Here is a 23941-nt window from a genome sequence, read left to right as displayed (position 1 = left end):
TACGAAGCAAAAAACAGCAACCGGCACTGGGCACTATGTCAATAGGTTAGTCCCAAAAAATAGAAAGTTGATATAAAATGATTGTAAAACAACCAAGAATGATAATATAACAGCATGGAACAAGCAAAAATTATAGATACATTGGAGACGTATCAGTTATCTACCAGATAAGTAACCTTGTAGAGGTCCGTTCTTCCTACTTACCCCTTTCCTTTTCGTAAGTATGATGGAGATTCGAAGAAAGGATGACGACTCCATCATCATGCCCCGATGCAGTGAAGTGAAGACATCAATGTAATGGATCAACTTCTTCGAGAAGAACATCCAAGAACGAGAAGACCCGTTAGGATTTCGTAACCAGAAGTTTCCCCCTTACTCCACCTCTTAAATCTCAGGACGCGATTTCTTGTAGTAGAGGATATTTATAACACCCCGAGAATCACGCTACAGTAATCCTAACCTAATGATGCCATGTCACCCTGTTAGTTAAGCTTAATTACCCTCGGTTAAAAATTAAACTCAAATTCAAATCATAAGTGAAATTCAAAATTTCACAAACATGAAAACTAAAATGTTCATCATGTGGAAAATATTCCATAACTAACTATGGTGGTGAACCAAAAAATTTATAGTGGTTTAATGTCCTAAAACATCTAAAATAGTGGCTAAAATAATTGTTTAAATGCTTTTTAATTATAAAAGTTCTAAATTAATTTGTTTAAATACAAAACTAATTGTGGCAGTGGCCTAATTTATTAAAGTATTTTAGGTGCAAGTTTAATGTTTTATAAACTATTTTATTTTGAAAAGAAATAAGAAAACATAAAAGCTATTAAAAGAAAAAGGAAAGCAAAAGTAAAATAAAATAGAAAAGGCCGAAGCCCCTGCCCCCCGGGCTTCGGCCCATCCGAGCTGGCCCACTCCCCCTGTCCCCTTGTCGTCTACCCCTCCGACGTCTTCGCCCACGGGATCAAGCCCGGAGCTGGCCCATCGTGGTCATCGTCCTGGTCTTCACCGACGGTCGCCACCCGATGCCTCGCCGCGGATCCACGCTCCGGCACGCCCCCGACCCCTCCCGAGCATGCCTTCGCCCCATCTAGTGAGCTTCTCTCTCGGCCCCCCTCTTTCCCCCTCCTCGTCGTAGGTCCCCGCACCACCCTACCCGGGCTCACCACGACCGTGCCGCGCTTACCATGCGCTCCGCGTGCCCCCTCTGCTGCGCGCCCTCCTCTGGCTACCACCGCAGCCGCACCTTGCTCCCTTCGCCTGCTGAGCCCCCACCCGCACCTGCTGCTGCTCTATTGCTTGCCCGCCTCCGCCGCCTACTGCTGCGCGCAGCTCTGCGGCTTCCGTGCCGGTGCCGGCCGCCGCCGGCCACGCCTAGCCCCGTGCCGGCGCCGCCCGCTACCGGCCGCTCCCTGCCCCGCCGGCTTCTGGCAGTGGTCGCCGACGCCTTGAGCGTTCGTGCGTGCCCGGCCGTGGACACTCCGGTTGGCCCACTGCCATGTTGGGTCCGGCCCCCATTTAGATTAGATTAGGTAATTGAACATGATTAGTTTTAGGAATTAGTTTAATGTTTTGATTAGTCTACTCCATGACAGTGGGGCCTACTACTAATTAAACTAGTTTATTTAACCTGTTGAAAAACATGTGTCACTCACAAGTGGTCCCCACCTGCCAGTTTGACTGGTCAACATTGACCGATTGACCTGCTGAGTCAGCAACCCCCTGGCCCACCTGTCAGCCTCTCTGGCTGTGCACACAGTGGGTACACATAGCTTTTACATTTAATTTTCGAATTAAAAAGAATTCCGTAAAATCCAGAATAAAACTTTAAAAATTAATATGAAATAAACCATAACTCGGATGAAAATAATTTGTATATGAAAGTTGCTCAGAAAAATACAACGAATCTGAATATGCAATCCGTTCATGTGTCACATGCCTCTAGCATGATGAACATGGAAACGTCCCCTCTCTTCGTCTGTCCGGAAAATGCCAAACGATGGGTAACATTTCCGGATGTTTTCCCCCTTCACCTGTATCATGTAGCACTGCGATAGCTCACCCCTAGCACATCGTATTGCCATGTTATGCTTTGTGATGCTTTGTCTACTTTATATTTATTGTTTCTTCCCCCTCTTCTCTCCGCTAGACCCCTAGACCGCTGCCGATGTCACTGATTGACTACGTCGACGACGACCCTTCCTTATCAACAGAGCTTCCAGGCAAGCAAACCCCCCTTGATCATTCCGATATCACCCATTCCATTCTCTCTCATGTTTGCATTAGATTTTGCTACTACACTTGATTGCTCCTATTCTAATGCATAGCCTGCTGTTGTAACCTGCTCTTGTACCTTACCTGCTTATCCTAAACTATTTAGTATAGGCCCGTTAGTGTTCCATCAGTGGACCCTCACCTTGTCCCTGATGCCCCCGCTTCATGTTCGATGACTCGATCAACGTGATTGACGTCCAGGGCCCGACACATCACATCACATCCCCCCCTTAGTTGTATGACTTTGCAGAGCTACTATCGAGTGCCGAGGGTGATACCTCGTATAGCACTTCTGATGTTAACTCTGTAGTGTAGCTATTCGGCCGTGGTCATAGAGGGTGATTCCTCCTTCACTACTCCCGATACGACTCTTTCGTGCAACACCTCAAGCGTGAACCTCGAGGGTGATTCCTCCTAGTTCACCTTGACAATTACTTCAGGTGGATTCCATAGAGGGTGATTCCTTGGATTCCCCCTTGGTGTATTGGACACACGGTTACTTTGACTTTACCACAGAACCATGTTGAAGTCGGGTCGGCCCTGAGGGGTACTCGCGAGTTGATGTGTACTCGGGTTGACCTGGAGGGTACCCGCGAGATTTCTACGTGGCACGGCCGGGCATTCCGGGCCCTTGCCGTAAGTCCACGAGACGGGGTGACGGGGTCACATGATCATGAGTCTCTGCTCATTTCTGCGCGCCCCCAAGACACTAACGATTTGGGTATTTGATTTGAGTTGGCCATTGTCCTATATGCACTAACCACCACGCGGGACAAGATATGGGCAATCGGCGTCGTAGTATCAGTCGGAGCTTTCCAGACGTCAACGACTGAGCGGCGTGCGTCGGGTTGGACCGTGTAAAGCAACCGCCTTTGTAATTGAGGTTGCCAGGTCTGCTCACCAGCCGCGTTCGCAACATGTAGGAGTGCAATGGACGATGGGCCCAAGACCCCTGCATGCTTAGGATTTAGACCGGCGTGTTCGCCTCTGTGTTGAGCCTAGGTAGGGCTACGACGTGTTGATCTTCTGAGGCCTGGCATGACCCAGGAAAGTGTGTCTGGCCAGAGTGATCGAGCATGTTGGTAAAGTGGTGCACCCCTGCTGGGAAGTTAATCTATTCGAATAGCCGTGTCCTCGGTAACATGATGACTTGGAGTTGTATCCCGATCTATACAACTAGAACCGGATACTGAGCTGATGATGGGATATGTTGGCTCCGAGATTGCTTTCTCGCAGGGAGTTGAGAAAGGATCTCTGGGTGCTAATGGTACAACATACTTGTTAATTATAATATGCTACTCTTATCTCTTTTGATTCTGCAAGATGCTTGTAGATGCTAGTCTTCGATAGGCTAGGCCTTCCCTTCTATTCTGGCATTCTATAGTATATTCCATAGATCGAGCCCCTTCCCTTTGATACCGATGCATACTAGTATAGATCTGATGTAAGTCTTGCGAGTACTTAGGGTGAGTACTGAAGGTTGCTTTGCTACCCTTTTTCATCCTACTTTCTTCCTTCCGGATGTTGCGATCAGATGATGGATCCCAGGAGCGAGATGCCACCACCGACGACTACTACTATCCCGAGGGTGCCTTCTACTACGTGGAGGCCACCGACGACTAGGTGTAGTTAGGAGGCTCCCAGGCAGGAGGCCTTGCCTTTTTGATCGTTGATTTTTGTGCTAGCCTTCTTAAGGCGGATCTTGTTTAACTTATGTTTGTACTCAGATATTGTTGCTTCCGCTGACTCTTGTGTATTCGAGATGATGTATTCAATCCCTCGAGGCCCCTGGCTTGTAATATAAAGCTTGTATTATTTTAATTTGTGTCTAGAGTTGTGTTATGATATCTTCCCGTGAGTCCCTGATCTTGATCGTACACATTTGCGTCTATGATTAGTGTATGATTGAATCGGGGGCGTCACAAAATGTTAAGTGCTTGTAGAGTTGTATCGCTGGTCGATAGAACTTGAGGGAATATTTGTTCTACCTTTAGCTCCTCGTTGGGTTCGACACTCTTATTTATTGAAAAAGGCTACAAACAATCCCCTATACTCATGGGTTATCACGGAACAAATGAAGACTAGCTAAGGATGAGGTGACGATGTGTGTCAGAAATGGTTCCATGGTTGATGTGATCGCAGTCGTCACACTCCTTCTACATTTACCTTCAGGATTAGTAATGAACCTAAATAATTGTTATTTGGTGTCTGCGTTGAGCATGAACATTATATTTGGATCTTGTTTATTGCGAGACGGTTATTCATTGAAGTCAGAGAATAATGGTTGTTCTATTTATATGCATAATATCTTGTATGGTCATGCACCCCTTGTGAATGGTTTATTCTTGTTCAATCTCGGTCGTAATGATACACATGTTCAGAATATTGATGCCAACAGATGCAAAGTTAATTATGATACTACCACATACTTGCGGCACTGCCACATAGGTCATATTGGTGTAAAGCGCATGAAGAAACTCCATGCTAATGGACTTTTGGAATCACTTGATTATGAATCAATTGACACATGTGAACCATGCCTCATGGGCAACATGACTAAAACCCTGTTTTTTGGATCGATGGAGCGGGCTAGTGACTTGTTGGAAATAATACATATTGATGTATGCGGTCCGATGAGTGTTGAAGCATGCGGTGGATGTCGTTATTTTCTTATCTTCATAAATGATTTGAGTAGATATGGGTATATTTACTTAATGAAACACAAGTCTGAAACATTTGAGAAGTTAAAGGAATTTTAGAGTGAAGTAGAGAATCATCGTAACAAGAAAATAAAGTTTCGACGATCTGATCGTGGATGTGAATATTTGAGTTATGAGTTTGATATGAATTTAAGACAATGTAGAATTGTTTCACAACTCACACCACCTAGAACACCACAACGTACTGGTGTGTTCGAACATCATAATCATACTTTATTAGATATGGTGCATTCTATGATGTCTCTTACTGATTTGCCACTATCATTTTGGGGTTATTCATCAGAGATAGCCGCATTCACTTTAAATAGGGAACCGTCTAAATCCGTTGAGATGACACCATATGAGTTATGGTTTGGCAAGAAACCTAAGCTACCATTTCTTAAAGTTTGCGGATGTGACGCTTATGTCAAGAGTCTTCAGCCTAATAAGCTCGAACCCAAAGCGGAGAAGTGTGTCTTCATAGGATAACCTAAAGAGAACATTGGGTATACTTTCTATCATAGATCTGAGGGCAAGATTTTTGTTGCTAAGAATGGGTCCTTTCTAGAGAAGGAGTTTCTCTCGAAAGAAGTGGGTGGGAGAAAAGTAGAATCTGATGAGGTAATCGTACCTTCACTTGAATTGGAGAGTAGCACATCACAGAAAACAGTTCATGTGATGCCGACACCAACAAGAGAGGAAGCTAATGATGATGATCATAAAACTTTAGATCAAGTTAATACCGAACTTTGCAGGTCGACTACACCAACAAGAGAGGAAGCTAATGATGATGATCATAAAACTTTAGATCAAGTTAATACCGAATTCCGTAGGTCGACCAGGACACGCTCCGCACCAGAGTGGTACGGTAATCCCATCCTAGAAGTAATGTTGTTAGACAACGGCAAACCTACAAACTATGAAGAAGCAATGATCAGCCCGGATTCCGACAAATGTCTTGAGGCCATGAAATTCGAGATAGGATCCATGTATGACAACAAAGTACGGACTTTGGTGGACCTGTCCGATGACCGGCAGACCATTGAGAACAAATGAATCTTTAAGAAGAAGACAGACGCGGATGGTAATGTCATCATCTATAAAGCTCGACTTGTCACAAACGTTTTTCGACAAATTCGAGGAGTTGACTACGATGAGACTTTCTCACCCGTAGCGATACTTAAGTTTATTAGGATTATATTAGCAATTGCCACATATTACCACTATGAAATCTGGCAGATGGACGTCAAAACAACGTTCCTTAATGGGTTCCTTAAGGAAGAGTTGTATATGATGCAACTGAAAGGTTTTGTTGATCCTAAGGATGCTAGCGAGGTATGCCAGCTCTAGCGATCTCGGAGTGAATTGGATATAGTGTTGGAATATACACTTTGATGAGGTGATCAAAACTTTGAGGTGACCCGTGCTGCAAATGGATATAGTGTTGAATTAGTCCCACTGTGTGCCAACACAAAATTAATATGGAGCCCGATGCCAAACCAGTCGTCGATCATCAACGTCGATTGAACCCTAAGATGAAGGTTGAGGTAAGAAATGGAAACATTTAAGCTTCTGGAAGGAGCTGTAATTATCCTATAGCTGATAGTCGATGGGTAAGTCATGTTCATTGTGTCCCTAATAAAGGCAGCATTAGTGTTGTTCCTAATGATAAAAATGAACTTATTCCACAAAGAGTTGTTACGGGTTATAGGACGGTAATTGATTTTAGGAAATTGAATAAAGCTACTGATAACCCACAAGTATAGAGGATCAATTGTAGCCTTTCTCGATATGTAAGAGTGTCGAACCCAACGAGGAGCTAAAGGTAGAACAAATATTACCTCAAGTTCTATCGACCACCGATATAACTCTACGCAGACTTAACGTTTGCTTTACCTAGAACAAGTATGAAACTAGAAGTACTTTGTAGATGAACTAGGATATGTTTGCAAGAATAAAACTAGACGTACTTAGCGGGAATAAAACTAGGAGTAATTTGCAATATAATAAAAGTTATTGGTTTAGTAGAAGGGATTTTGTCACACAAGAAAGTTATTTATCCCTAGGCAATCGATAACTAGACCGGTAATCATTATTCCAATTTTATATGAGGGAGAGGCATGAGCTAACATACTTTCTCTACTTGGATCATATGCACTTATCATTGCAACTTTAGCAAGCATCCGCAACTACTAAATATCATTAAGGTAAAACCCAACCATAGCATTAAGTATCAAATCCTCTTTACTCCCATACTCAACAACTCCCTTACTCAGGTGTAAGCTTCTATCACTCTAGCCACCCACCATAAGAGAATCATGAACATATTGCAACACCCTTCATCGGGAACCCCTCACGCTTGGGCGACATGGAGGGAACCATAGGACATCACCAAAATAAAACATACAACTCAAACCAATCACGATCATCAATCAACCCATAGGACAAAACGAATCTACTCAAACATCATAGGATAGCCACATATCTTGGATAATAATATATAGTGTTGAGCACCATGTTTAAGTAGAGATTACATCAGGGAGAAGAGGTATTACACCGCTTCATAGAGGGGGAGAAAGTTGGTGTTGACGGTAGTGAAGTTGTTGATGTAGATCACCGTCACGATCCTTGCCCCAGTGGCACTCGGGCGCCACCGGGAGAGAGGGGGAGAGAGCCCCCTCCATCTTCTTCTTCCTTGACCTCCCCCCTAGATGGGAGGAGGGTTTCCCCTCTGGTCCATTGCCTCGCAAGTGGAGGGGTGGGGCCCCTCCGAGGTTGGATCTATCTCTCTGTTTTTCTTCTGTTTCGCGACCCTATTTTCTGGCCTTTCACCATTTCCTAAATTCCCGGAGATCCGTAACTCGAACTAGGCTGAAATTTTGAGGGGATTTTCTTCTGGATATTCTCTTTGTTGCGGACAAAGGATACCCCCAACCTACTTAAGAGGTGGCCACATGCCCTAGGGGTAGGACTAACCCCCCCCCCCCGGCGCGCCCTATGAGCTTGTGGGGCTAGGACCACCTCTCATGCTGGTTCTTCTTCCCAAAAATGACATATATTCCCAAAAAAATCTCTGTAGTTTTTTTCGCGTTTGGACTTCGTTTGATATGGATATTCTGTGAAACAAAAAAACATGCAACAAACAGGAACTGGCACTGGGCACTGGATCAATATGATTGTCTCAAAAATAATATAAAATGTTGCCAAAAGGATATGAAAGTTGTAGAATATTGGCATAAAACAATCGAAAATTATAGATACGATGGAGATGTATCAGTATCCCCAAGCTTAATGCATGTTCATCCTCGAGTAGGTAAATGATAAAAAAGATAATTTTTTATGTGGAATGCTACCTAGCATAATCTTGATCATGTAATCTAATCATGGCATGAATATTAAGATACGAGTGATCAAGGCAATAGTCTATAATTTGATATGAAGACATCAATACTCAAGCATCCCAACAAACAATCATGTCTTTCAAAATATCAATGCTAAAGAATGCTCTCCCTACAAAATCATATAGTCTTGTCATGCTCCATCTTCTTAACACATAGTATTTATCATGCACAACCCAATGGCAAGTCGAGCAATTGGTTCATACTTTTTATGTGCTTCAACTTTTTCAACCCCCACGTAATACATGAGCGCGAGCCATGGATATAGCACTATGGGCGGAATAGAGTACAGTGGTAGAGATAATATGGAGAAGACAAAAAGGAGAAAGACTCACATTGACACGGTTAATCAACGAGCTATGGAGATGCCCATCAATTGATGTCAATGCGAGGAGTAGGGATTGCCATGCAACGAATGCACTAACAGCTATAAGTGTATGAAAGCTCAAACTGAAAACTAAGTGGGTGTGCATCCAACTTGCTTGCTCATGAAGACCTCGGGCATTTGAGGAAGCCCATCATCAAAATATACAAGCCAGGTTCTATAATGAAAAATTCTCACTTAGTATATGAAAGTGACAACATAGGAGACTCTCTATATGAAAAACATGGTGCCACTTTGAAGCACAAGTGTGGAAAGGGATAGTTACATTGCCCCTTCTATCTTTTTCTCTCTTTTTTTGTTTTTTCTTTTATTTTCTCCTTTTTTTTTGTTGGGCTCTTTTTGACATCTTTTTTTTCGTCTGGATTCTCATCCCGACTTGTGGGAATCATAGTCTCCATCATCCTTTCCTCACTGGGGCAATTCTCAGATAATGATGATCATCACACTTCTATTTACTTACAACTCAACATTACAACTCGATAAAACTGAAACATATGACTCTATATGAATGCCTCTAACAGTTTACTGGGATGTGCAACGATCTAGCATAGCAAAGATATCAAAAATGGATAAGCCATGGAAATATCATGCTAGCTATCTTACGATCATGCAAAGCAATATGACAATGAACGCTCAAGTCATGTATATGATGATGATGGAAGTTGCATGGCAATATATCTCGGAATGGCTATGGAAATGCCATAGTAAGTAGGTATGGTAGCGATTTTGAGGAAGATATAATGAGGCTTATGTGTGATAGAGTGTAGCATATCACGGTGTTTGGATGCACCGGCGAATTTTGCACCGACTCTCGAGGTGGGAAAGTGCAATGCACGGTACTGAAGAGGCTAGCAAATTGCGGAAAGGTAAGAGTGTGTATAATCCATGGACTCACATTAGTCATAAAGAACTCACATACTTAATTTATTAGCCCCTAAAGCAAAGTACAACTACGCATGCCCCTAGGGGGGTAGATTGGTAGGAAAAGACCATCGCTCGTCCCCGACTGCCACTCATAAGGAAGACAATCAATAATAAATCATGCTCCAACTTCTTAGCATAACGAGAGACTATACGTGCATGCTTCAGGGATCACAAACCTTAACACCAATATTCTTACTAAACCACAATCATTCACTAGTACCTCCCACATATTACCATCTCTATATCCCAAAAATATTGCAAGGAATCAAACATATCACATTCAGTGATCTACAAGTTTTATGTAGGATTTTACGACTAACCATGTGGATGATCAATTCATGTTAACTCTCTAAATAGATATAAGTGAAGCAATAGAGTTTCATTCTTTATACCAAATATTTTCCCAAGCTCTAACAAATATAAGTGAAGTAAAAGAGCATTATATAAATGGTGGTCTCCTATGTGTAGAGAAACAGGCAATCCAAACTTCAAATGATATAAGTGAAGCACATGAAGCATTCTATAAAGCCATACTCAAAAGATATAAGTAAAGTGCAAAGAGCATTCTATAAATCAAACAAGGACTATCTCATACCAGCATGGTGCATAAAATAAAAGTAAAAAAATAAACACAAAAGACGCTCCAAGAATTTACCCATATCATGTGAACAAAACAAAAATCGAGACATACCGATAGTCATCGAAGAAAGATGGGATGCCTTCTGGGGCATCCCCAAGCTTAGAAGCTTGAGTCTTCCTTTAATATTTACTTGGGGTGCCTTGGGCATCCCCAATCTTGAGCTCTTGCATCTCCTTATTCTTCTCATATCGACACCTCCTCAATCTTCGAACACTTCATCCACACAGAACTTAACCGAACATTTTATTAGAAGGGTTAGTACATAAAACATCAAATCCCATCATGTCCTACCGTAACATTATTGTAGAATTATAATCAATAATTACCCACTGTATGCTATCACAAGTCTACGGCTCCCAAGTCAATGGGGCTCAATAAGATTTCAAACATAAGCAAATAAAGAAACTATAACAACAATCTGTGAAAACAAGACAGTCTGTAAAGATGCAGATAGTACATATACTTCTGTAACTCAAAAAAAATCTGAAAAACAGGAAAAGTTAAACAATCTGCATAGCAGTACCATGTAAAAAATTCAGAAACTTTTGACATTCCAGTAAAAAATATAAATTCACGCACTACATCCAAAGTTTCTGTTTTTGCACTGCACATACCAAACAAGCAATCTAATCATACTAAAGGCAAATCTTGGCACATTATTTTATAATACAATTGATTTGTACAAGGGGATAATTATTTTTGTTGAAAATCTATAATTTAAGATTTGTAAAGTTTCCATGGGCATGAACAAAGTTCAAGGAGCTCCCCCACTTCAACGGTGCTCGTCTTTCTTACTTTACTTTTCTTTTTGAAAAAGTTTTAGGTTCCCCTCTATATTTTTTGTTTTTAATCTTTTTAAAGCACACAACATAATAAAATGACTCTCTAAAACTTCCGGGTTGTCTCCCTGGCAATGCTTTCTTTAAAGCCATTAAGATAGGCATAAAGTGCTCAAGTAATTGATCCACCCGGATCCCAAGGTATATCAAAGCCAATTTTAATTAACAATGATTTGTAATTTAGTATTGAGCACAAATAAACACATGTCTTGTAAAAACAAAGTCTAACTCTCTTCCTATGCATGAGCATGTCATAAAAACAATTCATGCACACAAAGTAAAGGCCGATACATAACATAAGTAGTTTCTTGCAATTTTATCATATCGGAAACATAGAGAGGCGGAGATGTAGTTCCTCTCTCATAATAATTGAATTTAGGATAAGAAAGCACATGCATATTATATTCATCAAATTATCATGTGTAGTAGTAAAACACAACCCATAAATATAATCCTTAATAAGAGCAAACTTCTCCGATATAGTGTAGTTGGGAGAATTCAAAACGATAATAGGACTATCATGTGTGGGTGCAATAGCAACAATTTCATTCTTAACATAAGGAACTATAGCAAGTTCATCTCCACAAGCATAATTCATATTGGCATCTTGGCCACAAGCATAGCAAGCATTAATTTCGTTACAAAGGGATATTTCAAATGAATCAACGGGATCATAGCAATCATCATAGCATTCATCCTTCGGTAAGCACAAAGGGAAATTAAACAATGTATGAGTTGAAGAGTTACTCTCATTAGAAGGTGGGCACGGGTAGCTAATCTGCTCTTCCTCCTTTTCTTCTTCGCTCTCCTCATCATCTTTTTCATCTAATGAGCTCACAATGTCATCAATTACTTCCTTCGTAGATTCCTGCAAAATATTAATATCTTCTTCGACAGCGGATACTTTCTCAATAAATTTATCAATATCAACATTATATTTATAATTATCATAGCAATATTTAAGTATAGCAAAAATTTCAGATCTATAAACAGCATCATCACAATCTTCATACTTCTCGAACAAAGATTCAATTTCATAAGCACCCTTAAAAGCAACAAATTCTTCTATTTGTTCCACATCATAGTATCGTATATACCATTAGCATAAGAAGCCAAGGTTTCATTATCATTAATTCACATGAAAAGGGAAGGTGTGGAGCCTTCATCCTAGAGCAGCAAGTGTAATCATATCTCAAGCATAGACCCCAAGCATACCAATGCAACATTTCAGTTTGATCCATAAGAGTTTCCCTTTTTGAGTCAAGCAATAATCCCTAAAGTATTCACGTTGATCCAACGTGTCTCCCATTATCAAGTTGAACGGGGTTTTCTCAAGATTGTCAAAGTAGACGAGCATCAAGGGTTTTAGGAGGTTCCCCATCTCCATGAGTAACAAATACACCTTTTTTGGCATTTCGTGATCCTTATCCATAACTAAAGATATAAAACAACTTACAACAGAAAATAAAATCTACTTAGTGATAAAGCAAACAAGCACACACGAGAATATTCACCCCGCGCTATTGCTCCCCGGCAACCGCACCAGAAAAAGGTCTTGATAACCCACAAGTATAGGGGATCAATTATAGCCTTTCTCGATAAGTAAGAGTATCAAACCCAACGAGGAGCTAAAGGTAGAACAAACATTCCCTCAAGTTCTATCGACCACCGATACAGCTCTACGCGGACTTAACCATTTGCTTTACCTAGAACAAGTATGAAACTAGAAGTACTTTGTAGGTGAACTAGGATAGGTTTGCAAGAATAAAACTAGAGGTACTTAGCGGAAATAAAACTAGGAGTAATTTGCAATATAGTAAAAGTTAGTTGTTTAGTAGAAAGGTTTTTGTCACACAAGAAAGTTATTTGTCCCTAGGCAATCGATAACTAGACCGGTAATCATTATTGCAATTCTATATGAGGGAGAAGCATGAGCTAACATACTTTCTCTACTTGGATCATATGCACTTATGATTGGAATTCTAGAAAGCATCATCAACTACTAAAGATCATTAAGGTAAAACCCAACCATAGCATTAAGTATCAAGTCCTCTTTACTCCCATACGCAACAACCCCCTTACTCTGTCACTCTAGCCACCCACCATAAGCGAATCATGAACGTATTGCAACACCCTACAACGGGAATCCCTCATGCTTGCGCGACACGGGGGGCACCATAGGCAGCACCAAAATAAAACATACAACTCAAACCAATCACGATCATCAATCAACCCATAGGACAAAACGGATCTACTCAAACATCATAGGATAGCCACATGTCATTGGATAATACTATATAGTATTGAGCACCATGTTTAAGTAGAGATTACAGCAGGGAGAAGAGGTGTTACACCACTGCATAGAGGGGGAGAAAGTTGGTGTTGACGGTAGCGAGGTTGTTGGTGTAGATCGTCGTCCTGATCCTTGCCCCGACGATACTCCGGCGCCACCGAGAGAGAGGGGAGAGAGCCCCCTCCTTCTTCTTCCTTGACCTCCCCCTAGATGGGAGGAGGGTTTCCCCTCTGGTCCATGGCCTCCATGGCGGCAGAGGGGCGGGGGCCCCTCCAAGATTGGATCTATCTCTCTATTTCTCTTCTGTTTCGCGACCCCGTTTTCTGGCTGAAATTTTGAGGGGATTTTCTTCCTGATATTCTCTTTCTTGCGGCCAAAGGATACCCCCAACCGACTTACGAGGTGGCCATAAGCCCTAGGGGAGCGCCTACCCCCAGGGCGCGCCCTATGAGCTTATGGGGCATGTGGACCACCTCTCATGCTGATTCTTCTTCCCAAAAATCACATATATTCCATAAAAAATTCTCCCTAAATTTTTATCGTCCTTGGACTTCGTTTGATATGGATATTCTGTGAAAGAATAAACATGCAACAAACTGGAACTGACACTGGGCACTGAATTAATATGTTAGTCCCAAAAATAATACAAAATGTTGCAAAAAGTATATGAAAGCTGTATAATATTGGCATTAAACAATCAAAAGTTATAGGTCCGACGGAGACATATCAGGTACTATGAAAATTGTTATCCTTTGCCTTTTATTGATAAATTTAGAAAGATTATCTAAGCATACACATTTTTTCTTGCTACATGGATATTCTAGTTTCTCTCAAATACATGTGTCCCTACAAGATCTAGAGAAGACTACTTTTATTTGTCTTTTGGAAGTTATGCTTACAGACATATGCCTTTTGGTTTATGTAATGCACCTGCTACTTTTCAAAGGTGTGTGACTGATATATTCTTTGATTTTTGTAAGAAAATTGTTGAGGTCTTCATGGATGATTTTCCTATACACGAAACTTTCTTTTGATGTCTGCTTGAGCAATCTTGATAGAGTTTTGCAGAGATGTGATGAGACTAGTCTTGTCTTGAACCGGGAGAAGTGCCACTTTATGGTAAATGAAGGTATAGTCCTCGGTCTTAAAATTTCTAAAAGAGGCATTGAAGTAGACAAAGCTAAAGTTGATGCCATTGAAAAAATGATGTGTCCTAAAGATATCAAAGGTTTAAGAAGCTTTCTCAATCATGCAGGTTTCTATAGAAGGTTCATTAACGACTTCTCTAAAATTCTAGGCCTCTTACTAATCTCCTACAAAAAAGATGTTCCATTTGTTTTTTATGATGATTGTGTATATGCCTCATAAATACTTAAGAAAGCTTTGATAATTGCTCCTATTGTTCAACCACCTGAATGGAATTTACCCTTTGAAATTATGTGTGATTTTAATGATTATGCTATTGGTGTTGTTCTTGGTCAAAGAATTGATAAGAAATTAAATGTTATTCATTATGCTAGTAAGACCCAGGACACTACCTAGAAAAATTATGCTACCACTGAAAAGAATTTCTAGCAATTGTGTTCGCTTGTGATAAGTTCAGGCCTTATATTTTTTATTCTAATCTTAATATTCACACTGATCATGTTGCTTTAAATATCTTGTGGATAATAAATATGCTAAGCCTAGGTTGATTAGGTTGCTTATTTTATTACAAGAGTTTGATTTTCATATTGTTGATAGAAAGGGAGATGATAATCCTATCGTAGATAATTTTTCTAGGATGGAAAATATTCTTGATGACCCAAGACTTGTTCATGATAGTTTTCCTGATGAGTTATTAGCTATTATAAATGCCTCCTCTTCTCGTGATAACCATCTGTATGCAGATTATGCTAATTTCATTGTTGCTAAATGTAATTAGCATAATTAGAATACTATGGATTATCATGAGAATAAGAGGCATTAATAACAGCTAATTGCTCATCAGGAAAACTATCATTAAAAGGTATTGGGTCATCATGAACACTTTCCATCCTAGAAAAATTATTTGTTACAGTATTATCGGCTCCCTTTCTATCACCAATATGCAAATGAAACTCTTGTAATAAAAGAACCCACCCAATCAACCTAGGCTTAGCATAATTCTTATCCATAAGATATTTAATAGCAGCATGATAAGTGTGAATAGTAACTTTAGAATCAACAACGTAAGGTCTAAACTTATCACAAGCAAACACAGCTGCCAAAAATTACTTCTCAGTAGTAGCATAATTTTTCCTACCATTGTCCAAGGTATTACTAGCACAATGAATAATATCTAATTTCTCATCAACACTTTGACCAAGGACGGCACCTATAGAAAAAATCACTAGCATCACACATAATTTCAAAGGGTAAATTGCAATCAGGTGGTTGAACAATAGGAGCAGTTATCAACGCTTTCTTAAGTTCTTCAAAGGCTTCTACACAATCAACACAAAAAACGGAACATATTTTTGTAAAAGATTAGTAAGAGGCCTACAAAATTTAGAAAAGTTCTTAATAAATCTCCTATAGAAACCAGCATGACCAAGAAAACTTCTATACCTTAGATATCTTTAGGACATGACATTTTCTCTGTGTCATAGCTTTATCTAACTCAATGCCTCTTTTAGAAATCTTATGGCCGAGGACTATAACTTCGTTCACCATGAAGTGACACTTCTCCTAGTTCAAGACAAGACTAGTTCCTCACATCTCTGTAAAAACTTTATCAAGATTGCTCAAGCAATCATCAAAAGAACTACCATAAATGGAGCAATCATTCATGAAGACTTCAACAATTTTCTCATAGAAATCTAAAAACTTAGCAGTCGTGATGTTTGAAAGGTAGCAGGCGCATTGCATAAACCGAATGACATACGTCTATAAGCGAAATTAAGTTCCAAAAGGACAAGTAAAAGTAGTTTTTGAGAAACCTTATCCATCATGCTTAGATATTATTTCTAACATTTGATCAATAAAAGGCAAAGGATGGAGATCTTTTCTAGTAGCCTTATTCAATTTTCTAATATCAATTACCATCCTATAACTGGTGACAACTCTTTGCAAGATAAGTTCATTATTATCATTAGGAACAACAGTAATTCCACCTTTTTTAGGGGCACAATGAATATGACTTACCCATCTAATATCAGCTACAGGATAGATTATACCTACCTCCAGGAGCTTGGGTATTTTATTTCTTACCAGTTCCATCATTTTAGTATTTTAGCGGCGTTGATGATGAACAATAGGTTTAGCATCTAGCTCCATATGAATTTTTTGTTGACACATAGAAGAACTAATGGCTTTAATATCATCAAGAGTATATCCAAATGTAGCACGATGTTTCTTTAGAGTTTTCAACAGTCTCTTTTCTTCGTGCGCTGAAAGGTTAGCATTGATAATAACATGATATATTTTATTTTCATCAAGATAAGCATATTTCAATGTATTAGGGAGTTTCTTTAATTCAAACACAGGATCACCCTTAGGTGGAGGAGGATCTCCCAAGATTTCAACAAGCAAATTATGCTTAATAATAGGTTCTGGCCTAAAGAATATTTCATTTCATTCATTCATACGCATATCATTTTCATGATCCAACAAATAATGCTCTAAAGGATTTGTAGGAGCACAACAATAGAAGCAAGACCAATAATAACATCCTCATCAGGTAAATATTTAGCATGATGTTGTTTGGTGAACTTAGAAAAATTAAATTAACGAGATTCATCACCAAACTTACATTTAACTTTCTCCTTCACACAATCTATTTCTGTATTCACAGTATTCAAGAAGGGTCTACTAAATATAGTGGGACAAAAAATTTCTTCCTTACATCCAAATACTAAGAAATAAGTAGGATATTTGATATTACCACACAGGACTTCAACATCTCTCACAATCCCAAGCGGTGTAATGGTATCTCTGTTTACAAGCTTAATATTAACATCAATCTCCTCTATCTCAGCAAGTGAGATATAATGCATGGCTTATTGATAGAGAGAGAAAGGAATATCATTTATACTAGCACCAATATCACATAAACCATGATAACAATGATCTTCAATATTAACAGAAACAATCGGCATGCCAACAACTCTTTTTTATCAAACTTTTCCTGTTCATTCCTAATAGGTTTAGAATTTCTAGCTGCTTCTTCAGAGAAATATATAACATGCCCAAAAATATTCTTAACCAAGAGATCTTTAACCATTTCAATAGAAGGTTCAACTTTAACTTTTTTCAAAGGGTTTAGGTGATTTTATATAACACTTACGAACCACGGTCTAACCTTAGAATGCTCCTTAATTCTAACAGGAAGATGAGGCTTTTCAGTATAAGAAGTGAGCACAACAGAGTGAGTAGAATAAGCTACTGTTTCAGTATTAGCAATAATAGGTTCTTCACAAGAATCTTTAATGGGATCATGATATTGAAGCCACTTTTCTTTAGGAAGATCAACATGAGCAGCAAAAGATTTACAAAATTTAACTATTATCTCATAATCAAGTCCATATTTTTCACTAAGCTCATGAAAAACATATGTTTCCAGAAAAGACTTAACACAATCATATTCAAGACTTATACCCAACTCTTTACCTTTGTCAACCTCCCAATCTTTAGAGTTGCATTTAAATCTTCCAGTAAGATCCCATTTGAATTCAGTTTGCCGACTTGAGAAAGAGCTAGCAAAAGAAAATCAACCATTTCTTTATCATGAAGAGAAAGCCTAGTGCTACCTCTTGAGCTTGCATTGGTTTTTCCCTTGAAGAGGAAAGGGTGATGCAGCAAAGTAGAGTAAGTATTTCCCTCAGCTTTTGAGAACCAAGGTATCAATCCAGTAGGAGACAACGCAACAAGCCACCGAATACCTGCACAAACAAATACCAACTTGCACCCAACGCGACAAAGGGGTTGTCAATCTGTTCACGGTTATTTTCAAAGTGAGATCTGATATATATGGATAAATAGTAAAGTAATATTTTCGGTATTATTGTTTTATGGAACGGAAAGTAAAAGATTGCAAAGAAAGTAAATAGGAAACTAGAATTGCAGATCGGAAACTTATATGATGGAAAATAGACCCGGGGGCCATAGGTTTCACTAGAGGCTTCTCTCAAGATAGAAAATATTACGGTGGGTGAATAAATTACTGTCGAGCAATTGATAGAAAAGCGCAAAGTTATGACGATATCTAAGGCAATGATCATGAATATAGGCATCACGTCTGTGTCAAGTAGACTGAAACGATTCTGCATCTACTACTATTACTCCACACATCGACCGACTCCTGCCTGCATCTAGAGTATTAAGTTCATAAGAACAGAGTAACGCATTAAGTAAGATGACATGATGTAGTAGGATTAACTCAAGCAATATGATGAACACCCCATCTTGTTATCCTTGATGGCAACAATACAATATGTGCCTTGATGCCCCTACTGTCACTGGGAAAGGACACCGCAAGATTGAACCCAAAGCTAAGCACTTCTCCCATTGCAAGAAAAACCAATCTAGTTGGCCAAACCAAATCGATGGTTCGAAGAGACTGGCAAAGGTATCAAATTATGCATATAAGAATTCAGAGGAGATTCAAATAATATTGACAGATAAGCTGATCATAAATCCACAATTCACCAGATCTCGGCAAACACACCGCAAAAGAGTATTACATCGAATAGATCTCCAAGAACTTCGAGGACAACTTTGTACTGAGAATCAAAGAGAGAGAACAAGCCATCTAGATACTAGCTATGGACCCATAGGTCTGTGGCAAACTACTCATGCTTCATCGAAGAGGCAATGGTATTGATGCCGGAAAAGGCCCATAGATGGGATCTCATGAGTACAGAAGGTTGCGGCGGTGGAAAAGTGGTTCCATGGCTCCCCTGGAAGTTTTTGGGGTAGTTGAGAATATATATGAGGAAGATCTTGGTCAGGGGGTCATCGACGGGCCCACAAGGTCGGGGGTGCGCCCTACCCCCCTGGGCGCGCCCTCCACTCTTGTGGCCGCCTCATGGCTCTTCTAACTGGCACTCCAAGTCTTGTGGGTGTCTTCTGGTCCAAGAAAAATCGTCCCGAAAGTTTCATTCCGTTTGGTATTCCTTTTCTGCGAAACTCTAAAACAAGGAAAAAACAAAAACTGGCACATGGCACTAGGTTAATAGGTTAGTACCAGAAATCATATAAAATAGCATATTAATGCATAAAAACATCCAAAATAGATAATATAATAGAATGGAACAATCAAAAATTATAGATACGTTGAAGACGTATCACCTAGCATAAAAATTGTGAACAATAATATCTCTCGAGATATCATGATTGGAGCATTTGAGCATTAAGTCTTTAAGCATCCCCCAAGCTTCAGCGATACTTTCTCCTTCACGAGGCCAAAAATTATATATATAAATCCAATCACGATTAACCAAGTGCATATGATAAAATTTCTCATAGAATTCCAGCTTTGTTCGGTTCCAGTCCCATGAACCAGAATCATTCAATAGCCTATACCCATGCTAATGCTTTTCCCTCCAAAGATATAAGGAACACCTTCTTTTTAACTTCATCCCTCAATAATCATACAAGCTTAAATGATCCACAAAGTTCATCGAGAAAAATTAAGTGCATATCAAGATGTATTTCATAATAGATATTTTCGGTAGGTGATGGCTCATCTCTTACAAATTGTGCTCAAGGCAAAGATTCCCCAAACAAACCTCTCAAAGGATTGTTCTCCATAGTAACAAGTGCAGATAAAATTAAGCACGTATAATAAATGTTTCCTTAGAGAATTCAACTTACCGAGATCGCTACACTCACCGGCAACAACGCCAGAAAAGATTCTTGATGACTCACAAGTATAGGGGATCAATCATAGTGCTTTAGATAAGTAAGAGTGTCGAACCCAACGAGGAGCAAAAGGAATCGATAAGCGGTTTTCAGCAAGATAATCTCTGGAAGTGTTGTAAGATTGTTTTGATAGCAAGTAACGAAATTAGTAAGCTACAGTAAGTGTCCCAATCCTTAATTATGCTAAGGAAAATCAAGTGATATTTCTTATACTGATTAAAATGATCTAGAGGACACACGAGAATTTTATCTACTTTCACCATGATTCATCGACTTATGTTCACTGCCGTGATAAGTTGTTATGTGGGTGGACCGGAGCTAAGGTGTTGTTCTTACTTGAACAAACACCCACTTTTGATATACCCTCCATGCAAGCATCCTTAAATACAAGATATGTAATTAAGATAAATCTAACCATGGCATTAAACACATGGATCCAAAATAGCCCCTTATGGAACAATTTATAAACTGGGGTTTGCCTTCAGTCTCTCTCGCAATCCATTATCTACAAACTAATTCCACGATGCCTTCCCCTAGGCCCAAAGACGATGGTAAAGTGTTATGTAGTCGACATTCACATACACCACTAGAGGAAGAACAATACAACATATCATCAAAACATTTGAACTGTGATCAACTTCACATGATTACTAATAGCAAGACTTCTCCCATGTCCTCAAGAACAAATAGAACTACTCACAACTCATATTATTGAACATATTTAGTAGGTATAAATATGAAATAAACAATCTTAACATATAGATCCTCCACTAAGTAAACCAACTAGCATCAACTATAAGATGTAATCAACACTACTAGCACCCTGAGGTACCAATCTGAGGTTTGATAGAAAGATTGAGCACAAGAGATGAAATAGGGTTTTGAGATGAGATGGAGCTGGTGAAAATGTTGATGAAGATGAGGCCACCCACGGCGACAGGAGTATTGGTGATGATGATGGCTTCGATTTCCCCGTCCCGGAGGGAAGTTTCCCTAGCGGAATCGCAAAGTCGGAGAGCAAAGGTGCTCCTGTCATGGTTCTGCCTCGAGACGACGGCATCTCATCCCAGAAGTATTCATATGATTTTTTTCTATGGTATATGGCTTCTTATAGGAGAAGACAATCGTCGGTGGACCTCTGTGTGCCCCACAAGCCTGGGTGGTGCAGCCTGGGGAGTGGTCGTGCCCCCAAGGCTTGTGGGCCCACCCAAGCTCTTCTCTAGTACCTTTTCTTTCTAGTATTTTTTGTACATTCTCCATAAATTTTCACATCATTTTGAGCTCTGGAGAATTGCTATCTCCGAGTAGTTTTTTCAGGTCCGGATTCCAGCTCCCAGTAATCCCTCTCCTTTGATGTATGTTGCATTTTAAGACAGAAAAGGCATTAGAATTGCATCATACTATGAGATATAACTTCAAAATAAGATAAATAACAGTAACAAATCATGATGCAAAATGGACTTATCATCCTCAAAGGCATACCTCCTTGTTATGCATACATCGAATTCTTTTCAGCCACCCATCAAAATATGGGTGGTTAAGAAAGCCTAATTTCTCATGCACGGAAATATCTCTGGACGGAATTCATTGATCTCGGATCATACAAATGGAGACAAACTATTGTTTGCGGGGGATAAGCTTCATTTCCTAATTGGTTAACTATATCACTCTATTGACAAAGCAGTTTTTCTTCACTAGATGACTATGAACAAGCACAAATACAACCACACCATTTATATAGAGTATGCAGTGCTCATAGTTGTACTCCCTCCTTCCATTTATATAGGGCCTATGTGTAGGAGAGAAATGTGAAAAAGTAAGGGGAGTGAGCTCTCATGCAAGAGCCTAGCTATATACGCATTCCTAGTTAAATACGTACAATAAATATGAAGAAAGAGATGGAGAGATGGAAAAAAGTACTAATACAATAGCCAACCTTATAATTTTTTTGCGGGAAATAGCCAACCTTATAGCCCACACTACTGTATGAGTGCATATAATAGATGATGGCTATAGATGACATGTCTGTTCCTTATAGCCATCGACTGGCTATATTATTAACCATGCTCTAATGCGTTTTTCAAAACCGCATTTGACTATTGACAAGATTAATAGTACATGAGATGTATAATGTGAAAATTATATCATTGGAAGCTCCTTTCACATACGTACCCTGCCTTACCCTCCCTTTCGGTCACTTACTGGCGGACCCCATGCTTGCTAGGCCCCGCATGTCAGTTACTCAATGGGTTCGGCCACGTCAGGGGATCCTCATCCGTAGTATACTCCCTCTGTTTTTATTTACTCCGCATCGACGCGGGCGGGGGAGGGGGAGGGACGTCGGTTTGCTCTCAACTGCGGTCCCACAAGCGAGCGAAAACACAAGACGAAGCGCGTTCCATTCGGTGAGCGACGTGGAGGGTGCAGCGTGCCGGGCTGCAACGCGAAAGCGACAAGAGCGATTAACCGGTCGTCACCGGAACCACTATTCACACTAGAACCTTCGCTGCTCGGCCTACGCCAGCCACTGCCCTAAAATCACACCTAATCTCCAGCCCCTTCCCCCAGCTTTTGATCCCCTAGCCAGCATCAAGCGTCCCCTAGTTCACCGGAAAGCCATGGTGCACCGCAAGATCACGTACTACAAGATGCTGACGCCGGAGTGCCGCGCAGAAATCATGGTGGCGGTCGGCGCCAGAGACCTCCGTTCCCAAGCTCGCTTTGCGGCGGGCCAATCCCTGAGTTCTCTGGAGCCAAGCTACGAGGAGGAGGAAGCCGATCCAATGTTCATGGCGGAGGTCGCGGCGTAGAAGGCCCCCGATGGGTATGAGACGATGGACGTCGACTTCGTGCCGACGTCCGAGTCCCCCATGGTGCAGGCGGACCAACGGTTCAACCTGGCGATACTAAAGGAGGACCGGGAGGCAGAGGCTCAACTCGACGCGAAGCGCGCGCATGGCGCTGCCATCGAGGCTCTCCTGCAGGCGGAACCGGATGTCGTGGATGTGAACCGGGCGGCGGAGGCTCAACTTGAGAAGGAGCGCGCGGATGCTGCTGCCTCGAGGCCCTCCTGCAGGCGGAACCGGACGTCCTCGACTTGAACCGGGTGGCAGAGGCTCAACTCGACGCGGAGCGCGCGGATGCCGCTCTCATCGAGGCCCTCCTGCAGGTGGAACCGGACGTCCTGGACTTGAACCAGGCAGTGGAGGCTCGACTCTACGCGGAGCGCGCGGACGCCGCTGCCATCGAGGCCCTCCAGCAGGCGGAACCGGACGTCCTCGACTTGAACCGAGCGGTGCTCTCGTCAATGCAGAGCGCCCGCACGCTCCGTGTGAACGAGTAGCTGGAGGCCGAGGACAACCACGATGCGGAGACACACGTCGGAAGCTACGGCTGGTTCGCGCCGGTAGACAAAGACGACGAGGTCGTCTCGTTCCACGAGCAGTGATAGTTTTTCTTCATGTTGTTGTTTTTATGGATCTTTTGCTATCTAAAAACATATATTGTTATGCAAGTCGCCTGACTTGGGTCAGTCTACCATTTCAAGCGGTTGGATGAATATCCTACGTCTCCTAACCCTTCTTCCTCACCTCTTCTTCTT

The 23941-nt window shown here is 40.8% G+C and overlaps 1 long non-coding RNA gene across 1 annotated transcript; it reads left to right on the top strand.

Annotated features, from left to right (window-relative positions):
- Positions 1–977: 977 nt before the first annotated feature.
- On the top strand, positions 978–4101 carry LOC141042015 (uncharacterized). The gene is made up of 2 exons (XR_012203822.1): positions 978–1099; positions 3815–4101. It is a non-coding gene; the product is annotated as an uncharacterized lncRNA (long non-coding RNA).
- The last annotated feature ends 19840 nt before the right edge of the window (positions 4102–23941 follow it).

The sequence above is a fragment of the Aegilops tauschii genome, chromosome 2 (assembly GCF_002575655.3).
Source record: "Aegilops tauschii subsp. strangulata cultivar AL8/78 chromosome 2, Aet v6.0, whole genome shotgun sequence".
Lineage (NCBI taxonomy): Eukaryota > Viridiplantae > Streptophyta > Magnoliopsida > Poales > Poaceae > Aegilops > Aegilops tauschii.
This window is presented reverse-complemented; position numbering and strand designations above follow the sequence as displayed.